General features: G+C 23.3%; 1 protein-coding gene across 2 annotated transcripts in view; it reads left to right on the top strand.

Annotated features, from left to right (window-relative positions):
- Positions 1-6,981: 6,981 nt before the first annotated feature.
- LOC109419650 (vinculin) overlaps positions 6,982-13,789 on the top strand; it is a 79,115-nt gene continuing 72,307 nt past the window's right edge. The window contains exon 1 of one of the 2 annotated variants that reach the window (XM_062853839.1): positions 6,982-7,327. The gene's annotated coding sequence lies outside the window, so the exon portion shown is untranslated. Of the gene's footprint in view, positions 7,328-7,370; positions 7,711-13,789 lie in introns of those variants that run through there. The other variant, XM_062853840.1, reaches the window with a different exon arrangement.

Here is a 13,789-nt window from a genome sequence, read left to right as displayed (position 1 = left end):
TTAATTTAATTTTAATTTAATTTAATTTAATTTTAATTTAATTTTAATTTAATTTTAATTTAATTTTAATTTAATTTTAATTTAATTTTAATTTAATTTTAATTTAATTTTTAATTTAAATTTTAATTTAATTTTAATTTAATTTTAATTTAATTTTAATTTAATTTTAATTTAATTTTAATTTAATTTTAATTTAATTTAATTAATTTAATTTTAATTTTAATTTAATTTAATTTTAATTTAATTTTAATTTAATTTTAATTTAATTTTAATTTAATTTTAATTTAATTTTAATTAATTTAATATTTAAATTTAATTTAATTTTACATTTAATTTAATTTAATTTAATTTAATTTTAATTTAATATTTTAATTTAATTTTAATTTAATTTAATTTAATTTTAATTTAATTTTAATTTAATTTTAATTTAATTTTAATTTAATTTTAATTAATTTTAATTTAATTTTAATTTAATTTAATTTAATTTTAATTTAATTTAATTTAATTTTAATTTAATTTAATTTAATTTTAATTTAATTTTAATTTAATTTTAATTTAATTTTAATTTAATTTTAATTTAATTTTTAATTTAATTTTAATTTAATTTTAATTTAATTTTAATTTAATTTTAATTTAATTTTAATTTAATTTTAATTTAATTTTAATTTAATTTTAATTTAATTTTAATTTAATTTTAATTTAATTTTAATTTAATTTTAATTTAATTTTAATTTAATTTTAATTTAATTTTAATTTAATTTTAATTTAATTTTAATTTAATTTTAATTAATTTTAATTTAATTTAATTTAATTTTAATTTAATTTTAATTTAATTTTAATTAATTTTATTTTAATTTTAATTAATTTTAATTTAATTTTAATTTAATTTTAATTAATTTTAATTTAATTTTAATTAATTTTAATTTAATTTTAATTAATTTTAATTAATTTTAATTAATTTTAATTTAATTTTAATTTAATTTAATTTAATTTAATTTAATTTAATTTAATTTTAATTTAATTTTAATTTAATTTTAATTTAATTTAATTTAAATTTAATTTAATTTTAATTTAATTTTAATTTAATTTTAATTTAATTTTAATTTAATTTTAATTTAATTTTAATTTAATTTTAATTTAATTTTAATTTAATTTAATTTAATTTTAATTTAATTTTAATTTAATTTTAATTTAATTTTAATTTAATTTTAATTTAATTTTAATTTAATTTTAATTTAATTTTAATTTATTAATTTAATTTTAATTTTAATTTAATTTAATTTTAATTTAATTTTAATTTAATTTTAATTTAATTTTAATTTAATTTTAATTTAATTTAATTTAATTTTAATTTTAATTTAATTTTAATTTAATTTAATTTAATTTTAATTTAATTTTAATTTAATTTTAATTTAATTTTAATTTAATTTTAATTTAATTTTAATTTAATTTTAATTTAATTTAATTAATTTTAATTTAATTTTAATTTAATTTTAATTAATTTTAATTTAATTTTAATTTAATTTTAATTTAATTTTAATTTAATTTAATTTAATTTTAATTTAATTTTAATTTAATTTTAATTTAATTTTAATATAATTTTTAATTTAATTTTAATTTAATTTTAATTTAATTTTAATTTAATTTTAATTTAATTTAATTTAATTTTAATTTAATTTTAATTTAATTTTAATTTTAATTTTAATTTAATTTTAATTTAATTTTAATTTAATTTTAATTTAATTTTAATTATTTAATTTAATTTAATTAATTTTAATTTAATTTTAATTTAATTTTAATTTTAATTTTAATTTAATTTTAATTTAATTTTAATTTAATTTTAATTTAATTTTAATTTAATTTTAATTTAATTTTAATTTAATTTTAATTTAATTTTAATTTAATTTTAATTTAATTTTAATTTAATTTTAATTTAATTTTAATTTAATTTTAATTTAATTTTAATTTAATTTTAATTTAATTTTAATTTAATTTTAATTTAATTTTAATTTAATTTTAATTTAATTTTAATTTAATTTTAATTTAATTTTAATTTAATTTTAATTTAATTTTAATTTAATTTTAATTTAATTTTAATTTAATTTTAATTTAATTTTAATTTAATTTTAATTTAATTTTAATTTAATTTTAATTTAATTTTAATTTAATTTTAATTTAATTTTAATTTAATTTTAATTTAATTTTAATTTAATTTTAATTTAATTTTAATTTAATTTTAATTTAATTTTAATTTAATTTTAATTTAATTTTAATTTAATTTTAATTTAATTTTAATTTAATTTTAATTTAATTTTAATTTAATTTTAATTTAATTTAATTTTAATTTTAATTTTAATTTAATTTTAATTTAATTTTAATTTAATTTTAATTTAATTTTAATTTAATTTTAATTTAATTTTAATTTAATTTTAATTTAATTTTAATTTAATTTTAATTTAATTTTAATTTAATTTTAATTTAATTTTAATTTAATTTTAATTTAATTTTAATTTAATTTTAATTTAATTTTAATTTAATTTTAATTTAATTTTAATTTAATTTTAATTTAATTTTAATTTAATTTTAATTTAATTTTAATTTAATTTTAATTTAATTTTAATTTAATTTTAATTTAATTTTAATTTAATTTTAATTTAATTTTAATTTAATTTTAATTTAATTTTAATTTAATTTTAATTTAATTTTAATTTAATTTTAATTTAATTTTAATTTAATTTTAATTTAATTTTAATTTAATTTTAATTTAATTTTAATTTAATTTTAATTTAATTTTAATTTAATTTTAATTTAATTTTAATTTAATTTTAATTTAATTTTAATTTAATTTTAATTTAATTTTAATTTAATTTTAATTTAATTTTAATTTAATTTTAATTTAATTTTAATTTAATTTTAATTTAATTTTAATTTAATTTTAATTTAATTTAATTTAATTTTAATTTAATTTTAATTTATTTTAATTTAATTTTAATTTAATTTTAATTTAATTTTAATTTAATTTTAATTTAATTTTAATTTAATTTTAATTTAATTTTAATTTAATTTTAATTTAATTTTAATTTAATTTTAATTTAATTTTAATTTAATTTTAATTTAATTTTAATTTAATTTTAATTTAATTTTAATTTAATTTTAATTTAATTTTAATTTAATTTTAATTTAATTTTAATTTAATTTTAATTTAATTTTAATTTAATTTTAATTTAATTTTAATTTAATTTTAATTTAATTTTAATTTAATTTTAATTTAATTTTAATTTAATTTTAATTTAATTTTAATTTAATTTTAATTTAATTTTAATTTAATTTTAATTTAATTTTAATTTAATTTTAATTTAATTTTAATTTAATTTTAATTTAATTTTAATTTAATTTTAATTTAATTTTAATTTAATTTTAATTTAATTTTAATTTAATTTTAATTTAATTTTAATTTAATTTTAATTTAATTTTAATTTAATTTTAATTTAATTTTAATTTAATTTTAATTTAATTTTAATTTAATTTTAATTTAATTTTAATTTAATTTTAATTTAATTTTAATTTAATTTTAATTTAATTTTAATTTAATTTTAATTTAATTTTAATTTAATTTTAATTTAATTTTAATTTAATTTTAATTTAATTTTAATTTAATTTTAATTTAATTTTAATTTAATTTTAATTTAATTTTAATTTAATTTTAATTTAATTTTAATTTAATTTTAATTTAATTTTAATTTAATTTTAATTTAATTTTAATTTAATTTTAATTTAATTTTAATTTAATTTTAATTTAATTTTAATTTAATTTTAATTTAATTTTAATTTAATTTTAATTTAATTTTAATTTAATTTTAATTTAATTTTAATTTAATTTTAATTTAATTTTAATTTAATTTTAATTTAATTTTAATTTAATTTTAATTTAATTTTAATTTAATTTTAATTTAATTTTAATTTAATTTAATTTAATTTAATTTTAATTTAATTTTAATTTAATTTTAATTTAATTTTAATTTAATTTTAATTTTAATTTAATTTTAATTTAATTTTAATTTAATTTTAATTTAATTTTAATTTAATTTTAATTTAATTTTAATTTAATTTTAATTTAATTTTAATTTAATTTTAATTTAATTTTAATTTAATTTTAATTTAATTTTAATTTAATTTTAATTTAATTTTAATTTAATTTTAATTTAATTTTAATTTAATTTTAATTTAATTTTAATTTAATTTTAATTTAATTTTAATTTAATTTTAATTTAATTTTAATTTAATTTTAATTTAATTTTAATTTAATTTTAATTTAATTTTAATTTAATTTTAATTTAATTTTAATTTAATTTTAATTTAATTTTAATTTAATTTTAATTTAATTTTAATTTAATTTTAATTTAATTTTAATTTAATTTTAATTTAATTTTAATTTAATTTTAATTTAATTTTAATTTAATTTTAATTTAATTTTAATTTAATTTTAATTTAATTTTAATTTAATTTTAATTTAATTTTAATTTAATTTTAATTTAATTTTAATTTAATTTTAATTTAATTTTAATTTAATTTTAATTTAATTTTAATTTAATTTTAATTTAATTTTAATTTAATTTTAATTTAATTTTAATTTAATTTTAATTTAATTTTAATTTAATTTTAATTTAATTTTAATTTAATTTTAATTTAATTTTAATTTAATTTTAATTTAATTTTAATTTAATTTTAATTTAATTTTAATTTAATTTTAATTTAATTTTAATTTAATTTTAATTTAATTTTAATTTAATTTTAATTTAATTTTAATTTAATTTTAATTTAATTTTAATTTAATTTTAATTTAATTTTAATTTAATTTTAATTTAATTTTAATTTAATTTTAATTTAATTTTAATTTAATTTTAATTTAATTTTAATTTAATTTTAATTTAATTTTAATTTAATTTTAATTTAATTTTAATTTAATTTTAATTTAATTTTAATTTAATTTTAATTTAATTTTAATTTAATTTTAATTTAATTTTAATTTAATTTTAATTTAATTTTAATTTAATTTTAATTTAATTTTAATTTAATTTTAATTTAATTTTAATTTAATTTTAATTTAATTTTAATTTAATTTTAATTTAATTTTAATTTAATTTTAATTTAATTTTAATTTAATTTTAATTTAATTTTAATTTAATTTTAATTTAATTTTAATTTAATTTTAATTTAATTTTAATTTAATTTTAATTTAATTTTAATTTAATTTTAATTTAATTTTAATTTAATTTTAATTTAATTTTAATTTAATTTTAATTTAATTTTAATTTAATTTTAATTTAATTTTCGGGCTCCGAGTTTTTTATCAAATATGTTTCGTCCAGCTTTCATTCGAGGCAAGAGTACGGTTGTAGTAGTGAACGTCGACAAAAGTTCACTACTACAATCACACTTCTTGCTCGGATGACAGCTGGAATGAAAACAAGCAGCATAAAATCTATGCCTAACATGCGTCTAACAGCCCATAGTAAAACATATCTAACGTTAGTCTAATGTTAGACTAACAAACATGTTTCGAATTTGCAACATGTCTAACAAAAGTGTGTCATATCTGTCTAATTTTAGACTAACATTAGCCAAAAGTGAGACAAAAAGTTAGCCTAACATGCTGGCCTGTTAGTCTCACATTAGGCTAATGTTAGGCTAACTCTCCGTACTGGGATGCTTGAATTTATTAACAAAAAATTTTGCTAATTCAAGCATAATTTTTCAAATCGACGTATCTAACTTTTTCACTGATCTGAGTAAATTCATGGTCAATGTTGACGACCATTTCACTAAAATAGTTTTTTATAAAAATACTTTTCATAAGTTTTTTCGTGCTTAACATCACCAGGGATATAGCACGCACTAGGTAAGAAACAAAACCTACTCATTCCATAACATTTTCACAATGAATTTTGACAAAAATACACATACACCGGGTTGGTTCGAGATACGTCATGCCAGATACGTCGCTTTTGTATGGTGCCAGTTTGGTGTATCTGTTACTTTTGATTTTGGCTAGATACGTCGTTTGGTTTTCTCATATATCAAAACGGTGTATCTATCAGAAAAGTTGTAAACATCAAAATAATTAGATACGTCGTTGCAAAAAATATGCTTAGTTAAACAAATTAAGCAATAAATCATCAAACAGTGATGTGGATTCTTCAGTTTGCTTTATGAATCATGCATGCAGCAGTTAACCCGGATTTGTTTACATTCTCGAGTTACGTCGGATTGAAAAGTTATGCTTGAATTAACCTAAAATTTTGCTAATTAATTGCCACTGTTTACAACTCCCGAACAAAGGCGCAAACGCTGAATTGTCAGTTTCATAGGAGAACTGTCAAAGGCCCCCAAAATCAGCTGATTTTAGACGTCAAATGAAAAGGCCCATTGAAGTGAGTCGAAAACTACTCACTTTTGAGTAGTTTTCAACAGTGGGGTGACACGGCTGTCAAACTCGGTACATCGCCGGTCAACCCAACAACATTTTTGGTACGGCGCGTTTTGGTACCCACTTTCAGGTCGGTTTACCCTAACTTGCTCCTGGCTCGTGTGTTGCTAGTGCTCATTTCAGAAATTACACATTTCAAACGAAATCGTTGTTTTTGATGATTGTTTCTCTTTCCTTATCACTTTGCACGATATTATATATAGCAGCGAAGCAGTGTCGATGTTTCCAGCGCATTTTTTCCATGAATTATGCAATTAAAACAAAAACATTGGACGCCATGTTGAATTGAATGCTGGGTAGATGATTCTGGCCCTTCGTCATCCCCCTGGTTTTCAACGAGCACTGCTGATCGCTCCGGATTTTAGAACGTTTCCGAAGGGCTCCGGACATTTAATTTTTTTGACAGCTTGCAAAGAAGAAAACAAACAACAAAGCAGACAAAACAACGAGCAGAGTCAGAGTGTTCGTTCGTGTGTTCCGTTGTCTCGGTTGTCCCGTTCGTTCAGTCGTGTTCGTTCGGTCGTCGTGTTTAGTCGCAAAAGCGTTTTACGGGAAGGAAAAATTTGTGTCGTTTCATTTTATTATTTTTTACTGTGAATCTATTTTGTGCCTTTTTGAAATCAGTGACTTGGAAGTTTGTGCAAATTTTCAGTTTAAAATCTCGAAAAAGTAGTGAACATCGTGTTTTTCCGTTTCCAAACATCTACGGAGTTCGAAGAGAAGTTTGTGCTAATTTAAATTCCTTGTGGCCTTTGGGTGATGATTTGCCATTAAGTCGCGACCGAAGAAAACGGCAGAACGTGAGAAACACAAAAATATAACATCTTCAAGCCATAAAAGGTAAAAATTGGGAAAACCCAGCGCAGGTGAAATGCATTAAGAATCTTTGCAACGATCTTCTTTTCCGGTGGGAGTTGGCAGAGGATTTGCATCAGCCTCAGCCAGATCCAGTTTTATTGGTGTCGTGTGAGAAGAAAGAAAATTTTAATTTATTGGTGCAAGGCAGACCCGAACGAGATTGATTGCGGTTTTCTGCGTGCGTGTGTGTGCTGGTGGCGATTGACGGAAGATGCACATTGTCGGTTCCAATAAGAAAACTGGATTAAGGTGAAAAATGTTGCGCTCAGCTCATCTCAGAAGGTGCATCGGAATTTATGCAGGAATTTTATCGGGCTGGCGATGGCGAACCGGTTAATGGGTCCGGAAAAGCTAAGTGAATGGTGGTAAATTTTGGGATGTAATAAAAGACAAAGAAAAAACGTAGAATGAACTGCTTTCGATGGTAAAAAAGTGCTATTTTGTGAGTAAAATTAACAGGGTGGTAATTTACAGCAATTAGCGTATTTCTGCATGTTTAAACGATTGGATTCTGTATGGTAACGTTAAGGTGAATATAGAACGAAGCCACACCTTGAATTTTCAAAAGCACAAATCTGAAGAACCAAGTATCGCACTAAGCTGAAAAGTTGATCGATTGGTCACCACCAGTGGGTGACCAATCGATCAACTTTTCAGCTCGGTGCGATGTTTGGTTCCTCAGATTTGTGCTTTCAAAATTTCAAGGTGTGGCTTCGTTCTGTATTCACCCTAATCATAATTTTCTGCTGATCTTGAACTTCAAAATTAAATAAACCACTTCATTATAACGAAAACATTAAAAATCACGAGGAATCTGGGAAGGGCCTTCTGAATGATATCCACAAGGAACTCCAGTAGGAATCCCTCAAGGAGAAGTAACCTTAGTAACCTCAGAAGGTTCAAAGATAGTCCAGAAATGTACTGTGAGAGAAGAAATAACCCCAGAAGAAGTTCTTGGACGAATCCCAGAGGTAAGCCCTTGAGAAATCTGAAGAGAAATCCCAGAAAGAACGTCTCCATCCCAGATGGAACTCTTAAGGAATCTTAGAAGGGTTTTCTTAATCTTGGCTTGAACTTCTGGATATTATGGAGGAATCGCCCGAAGAGTTTTTTTCAAAGAATCCAGAAAAGAATCTGCAGAAATCACAGAAGGAACTTCTTAAAGATTTCCATTATTATTATTATTAGCTTTATTAAGGGGATTTTCAGCCCGCGGCTGGTTCATCTCCAAGGATTTCAAAAAAACATTGGAGGAATCCCTTGCAGGAACTCCTTAAAAAATCTCACTAGGAGCTTCTCGAGGAATCCCAAAAAGAAGTTTGAAGGATTTATAGATTTATAGAAATAACTCTTGGAGAAATTCCAGAAGGAATCCCAGGAATAGTTACGGAAGAAACTCCTGGAGGAATAGCCAAAGGAATTCCTGAAGAGATTCCAGAAGTTGCTGCCGTTACTACGGAGTAAGGAATTCCAGAAGGAATTCCTGAACGAACCCTACGAGTGTAGTTTAAAATACCTACCTATGAACTCTACAAGTGTAGGAATACAAAAAGGATCAATTTGAGCAATCCTAGATATCCTGGAAATATCGTAGATGGAACTTCTGCGGTAACCTCAGCCCGACAGAAAAAGAAACATTTAAAGGAGTAAAAGTCCTGGAAGGAACCAGGAAGTAGAAAAATCTACTAGCAGAAATCTAAAAAAAAAAACTGGAAGAAATCACTAAAAAATCACGGAGAAATTCCAGAAGAAAGTTCTGTAGGAATCCTAGAAGGATCTACTAAAGAAAATCTTGAGCAATCTTAGAAGGATTTCTTGAAAATATTCCTGAAGGAATTCCTGGACGAATTCCAGAGGAAAGTTCAGGTAGAATCCCAGACAGAAAATCTAGGAAAATCTCAGTAGAAACTCTGGAGGAATGTCAAAAGAAACATCTGGAGATATCCCAGAGTAGCTTCCGTAGGAATCCCAGAAGGAACTCCTGGAAAAAATCTATAAGAAAGTTCTAGAGGAATTCCAGACGGATTTTCTGGAGGAATCTCACAAAGAACTTTTTAAAGAAAAGGCAAAATAAACTCCAGAGGAATCATAGAAGAAACTTGTGGAGGATTTCCAGAAAAAATAAAACTTCTGTAGGGGTTCTAGAAGTCACTTCTGTTGAAGCCCAGAAAGAACTTCTAAAGAAATCTTTGTAGAGTCTCCTGGAAAATTTCCTTCCCGAATTCCAGAAGGATCTTATAAAGGAATCTCACCAATGGCTTCTCCAGGAATTTAAAAAAAAATTCTTGGAGAAACTTAGAAGAAATTTCTAGAGGAAATTCTCAAAAATATTCTTAAGGAGTAACAAAAAGAATTCTGGAGAAATCCCAGAAGAAACTTCTGAAGAGATAAGACTGAGGTGAAACTCCTGGAAAAATTGCAGACGAAACTGCTGTAAGGATTTTTTACAGGAATCAGACATAGAACTTTTTAAGGAATCCCAAGCTGTACTCTGAGGGGATCATAGGAGATTTTTTTTAATATGTCCAGAAAGAATTCATACACGAATTTCAAAAGAAACTTGTAGGAAACTTACAAGAAACTTCTTGAGGAATAGAAAAAAGTTTGGGGGATCTTTAAGAAATTTCTAGAAGAATCTCATTAGAAACTTCCTGATGAATACTAAAAGGATCTTTAGGAGAATCTTAGAAGGAAATTTTGGAGAATTGTCAAAAGGCACTCATGAAGAAATCCTAGAAAGAACTCTTGTAGCATTCCCAGAAGGAACTGCTGGAGGAACCGCTAGAGGTATCTTTAAAGCAACTTTAGAACGTTTGGAAATGCGATTATTTGTATAAAATGTTGACCATTTTTCCATCTTGGATCTTCCATGAAAACAATCTTACAGTTAGCTCTGAAGTAATTTGTGAAGTATTCGTAAAAACTTTTTGCTGGACTTTTTTAATGCACCAAGAATATGATGATCAAATATAGTTAATTGAATCATATGAGATTTAGTAAAAAATATTTACACAACTTTATTCATGTGCCTGTTGTTATTTCCGCAGCGTTGGTTGAAATTTGATTCGGTGTCATAGGCGGTGCCTTCAGCTATTTTTTTGAGAACGATTTTGGAATTTGCTTTGTGAATTTTTTTGGCAAATTCTATTTCAACTTCTTTGAGCAATGACCTTGAATTTTGGGAATTCTTTTGGAAATTCCATCGAGATTTCCTTCAGCTATAACATTGCCAATTTTTGGAAATTTTAAAGTTATAACAGACGCAATTCCAAAAGGAACTACCATATTTCCAGAGAAATCCAGAGAAACGGAAATAATTATAATATTTTCAAAGTACCTGTCAAATGAATTTCGTAAGAAATTAAGAAAGTTTCCCAGAAGTTGCACGATAAACTGAAAAAGCGATTGTCAAAAGAAATTGAAAAAAAAATGCTGTTGGTGTTTTTGTTAATTCCGAAATAATTGCTGAAGCAGTTTCCAAAAGAGTTACCGAACACAATTCCAAAGGAATTATCAAAGTTGTTTTTAAAAAATTGCCCAAGAAACCCAAAAAAATAATTCAATAGGAATTGTTAAATCAATCCAGTATAAATTTCTGAAAGTATTTCCAAAGGAATTACCGAAAAAAATCCGCCAAAGGTAGTTCAAAAGACATTACCAGAAATAATCACAGAGAATTAGCCGAATGAATTTTCTAACGGAATGTACACTGAGGAAACTGTTCGTATGTTTTTCATAGTTTACATCTTATGAATCAGTTATATATATATTATTTTCATCATTTCATAGTTCTCGTATACTTTTCATACATTAAAAAGCGAAATCCATTTTCCACTTGTCGTATGAAAAATCTCATAAGAAGCATCGTATGAAAATCATAAAAATGTTATGAAACACCATTGCTAAAAAAACAACAAAAGCTTTTATTAGCTTCTAACCACTTCAACTTCCGAAGCGTCGATGGGCGAATGAGTAAAGCACGTACTCGCCAACCTTGACGTTCCTGGTTCGATTCCAGGTTGAGATTTTTTTAAATAGCATAGCATAGCATAGCATAGCCGACCGTACACATCCTGGGGTGGCTGCCGATAGAGACGTTTAATGTGCCAGAAAAATTTGCCTGGGACTTGACAAACCTTTCATTTAACGAACACCTGGCCAGGTCCTTACGATCAGCGGGGATGGGGAGGAAATGTTGGTCAGATATCTACTCAGAATGTGTCCAAGAACTTGGCCCACTTCATAGATATCTGGAGTTGGAAATTGGATAGGGTTTAATGGGGTGCTTTCCTTGGCGAAAAAGCGTATAAGAAATTGTTATGGTTTAATCATTTACCTGGTTACCACTGAAAAAGTAAACATTAGCACTAAGCAAGTCGCACAAGTTTCGTAGGCAGTACAGCCCTAGACCACAGTTATGAGGATTGCCTCCTTCCCGTCGGATACCAAAAAAACAAAGATTGGAGACTTATCTCTGACTTCTCGACAAGACTGACACAATTCTCCAACAGTCGAGAGTTGTCCTGGCCTCGTTCTTGCGACTGCTGAGGAACATGGAATGATGGTTAGTTAGACCCCTAAGAAAGACGTAGAAAGTTCTACGACCTCTCAGGCCTAGGTGTCAAGGGGATATGGGTGTTGTTCTAGGTGTAGTTAGTGGAAGGGTACTGCAAAGGATGTCCAGAATTGGTCCAGAAGCACTCTTCATTATGTCACGGACGGTTGAATCACTGTGAAACACTTCCCAGACGTGCGGTTGCGAAACACACTTTCGGCACAATTTTCGGTAAAGATTCCGCGAGAGTTTTTAAGGAATATCCAAGCTGAAAATCCTCTACAAAGCCAGGAAGAAACTCTAGAAGAAAGCTCACAGAAATATCTTGAAGATATTACAGGAAAAACTTTGGAAGAAATCTTGGGAGTAGCTCTTGCAAAAAATTCGTAAAAATTCCATAAGAAATTATTGGATGATCTCTAGTATCCCAGGAATAACTCCTGCAGCGACTCTGAGAGATATTCTCTTCTGAGAGAAAGATCTCCTAGGGAAGTCCCAAGATGAATTACGGGGAATCGCGTAGAATTTCCAAGAACAATCGCGGGAGAAATTCAGCGACAGTTTCTACGATTTATCGTTTCTGGGAGAAACCGCCCAGAATGTGAGGTATTTATACAATGCTAAGACAAAACTAATAACTCATTACAGCACTAGGGCCACGAGGGGCCACGCAGTGAGTCAATTTCCAATCAATCGTTTTTTTTAATGAAAGCTTTCATCCCGCTGAGCAACTTTCCAATGTCAGTATTCTTCTAGAATCTAGATGAAAGAGAATGCGAGATGTACGGCACTTAGATCAAACTGGCAGCTTCTAGGAATACTAACTAGCCCAATAGCTTTGTACACATAATTGAATCCATTATTTCCCATTACGACACATTTCAAATTCAGTCAATCGACAGATCAATCATATAAGGGCGGGCGAATGATCAGATGAATTGATTATGAGAGAATTATTGACAGCTTCCCACTGCACTGGTGATCTGTATACGATAGTACTACTATAGAGAGTACTTACCCTTCATCGAATCGCATAGGAAAACGGGCGTAGGCGACCTCAGCTAACCATAAGCGAGCGAGTCGAGTATCTAGACACCAACATTAGATATTAGGTAGGAGGTAGGATGGGAACCAAGCGAAAAGTGTGTGACGTGCGGACGGAACGAAACGGAACGACCTTTATAAGGGCGCGTAAGGCCTTGGTCCGGTCCCGCACCAAGTCAACCAACAAGCGGAGCGCTCGGCTTGGCATTAGTAGTCGATTCACTGTGATGATGGGAGCTTGTTGTGGTGGGTGACTCAATGTGGTGGCGGCAGATGGTTGGTTGGCTGGGAAGTGATAACGTTGAGGTAAAAGGGATATTTTGCGTCTGACGAATTTCGCACCAACTCGTCTTCGGGGTTGGCAGCACCCCCTCAGAATGTTATGAAATTTTGTAGGTTTCAAGACTTTACCTTTTCAAGCAACTTTGCGTATTTTGTTTTTTCAAAATTAACCTAGACTAACATTTAAAAAGAGTCAAAGTTCTTTAACCGTTTTTTTTACACAAAAAATAACTCGAATATGATAAGATGTACAAAAAAGTGATGTATGAGTGACATTTAGAGAATTGTCCAAGCTTTCATGAAAAAATATTTTAAAAATTCTAAATACATTTTTACACGCTAAAAAATATATTTTTAAAATTAAAAGTCAATTTACAGAAAATGCCCACTTTTTTATGTTTTGAAATTTTTTTCCAAGAAAGTCAATATTGTTGCCTAACTTTCCTCCATACATCACAAGATGGGCACTTTTAAGGAAAAAAATTTTTTCTAACAAAAACTTTTTCATGTTAGTTTTTTTAGCGTGTTGCGCATTAGCCGTTTTTTCACAAAAAATATAACTC

This window comes from Aedes albopictus, chromosome 2 (assembly GCF_035046485.1).
Source record: "Aedes albopictus strain Foshan chromosome 2, AalbF5, whole genome shotgun sequence".
NCBI lineage: Eukaryota > Metazoa > Arthropoda > Insecta > Diptera > Culicidae > Aedes > Aedes albopictus.
This window is presented reverse-complemented; position numbering and strand designations above follow the sequence as displayed.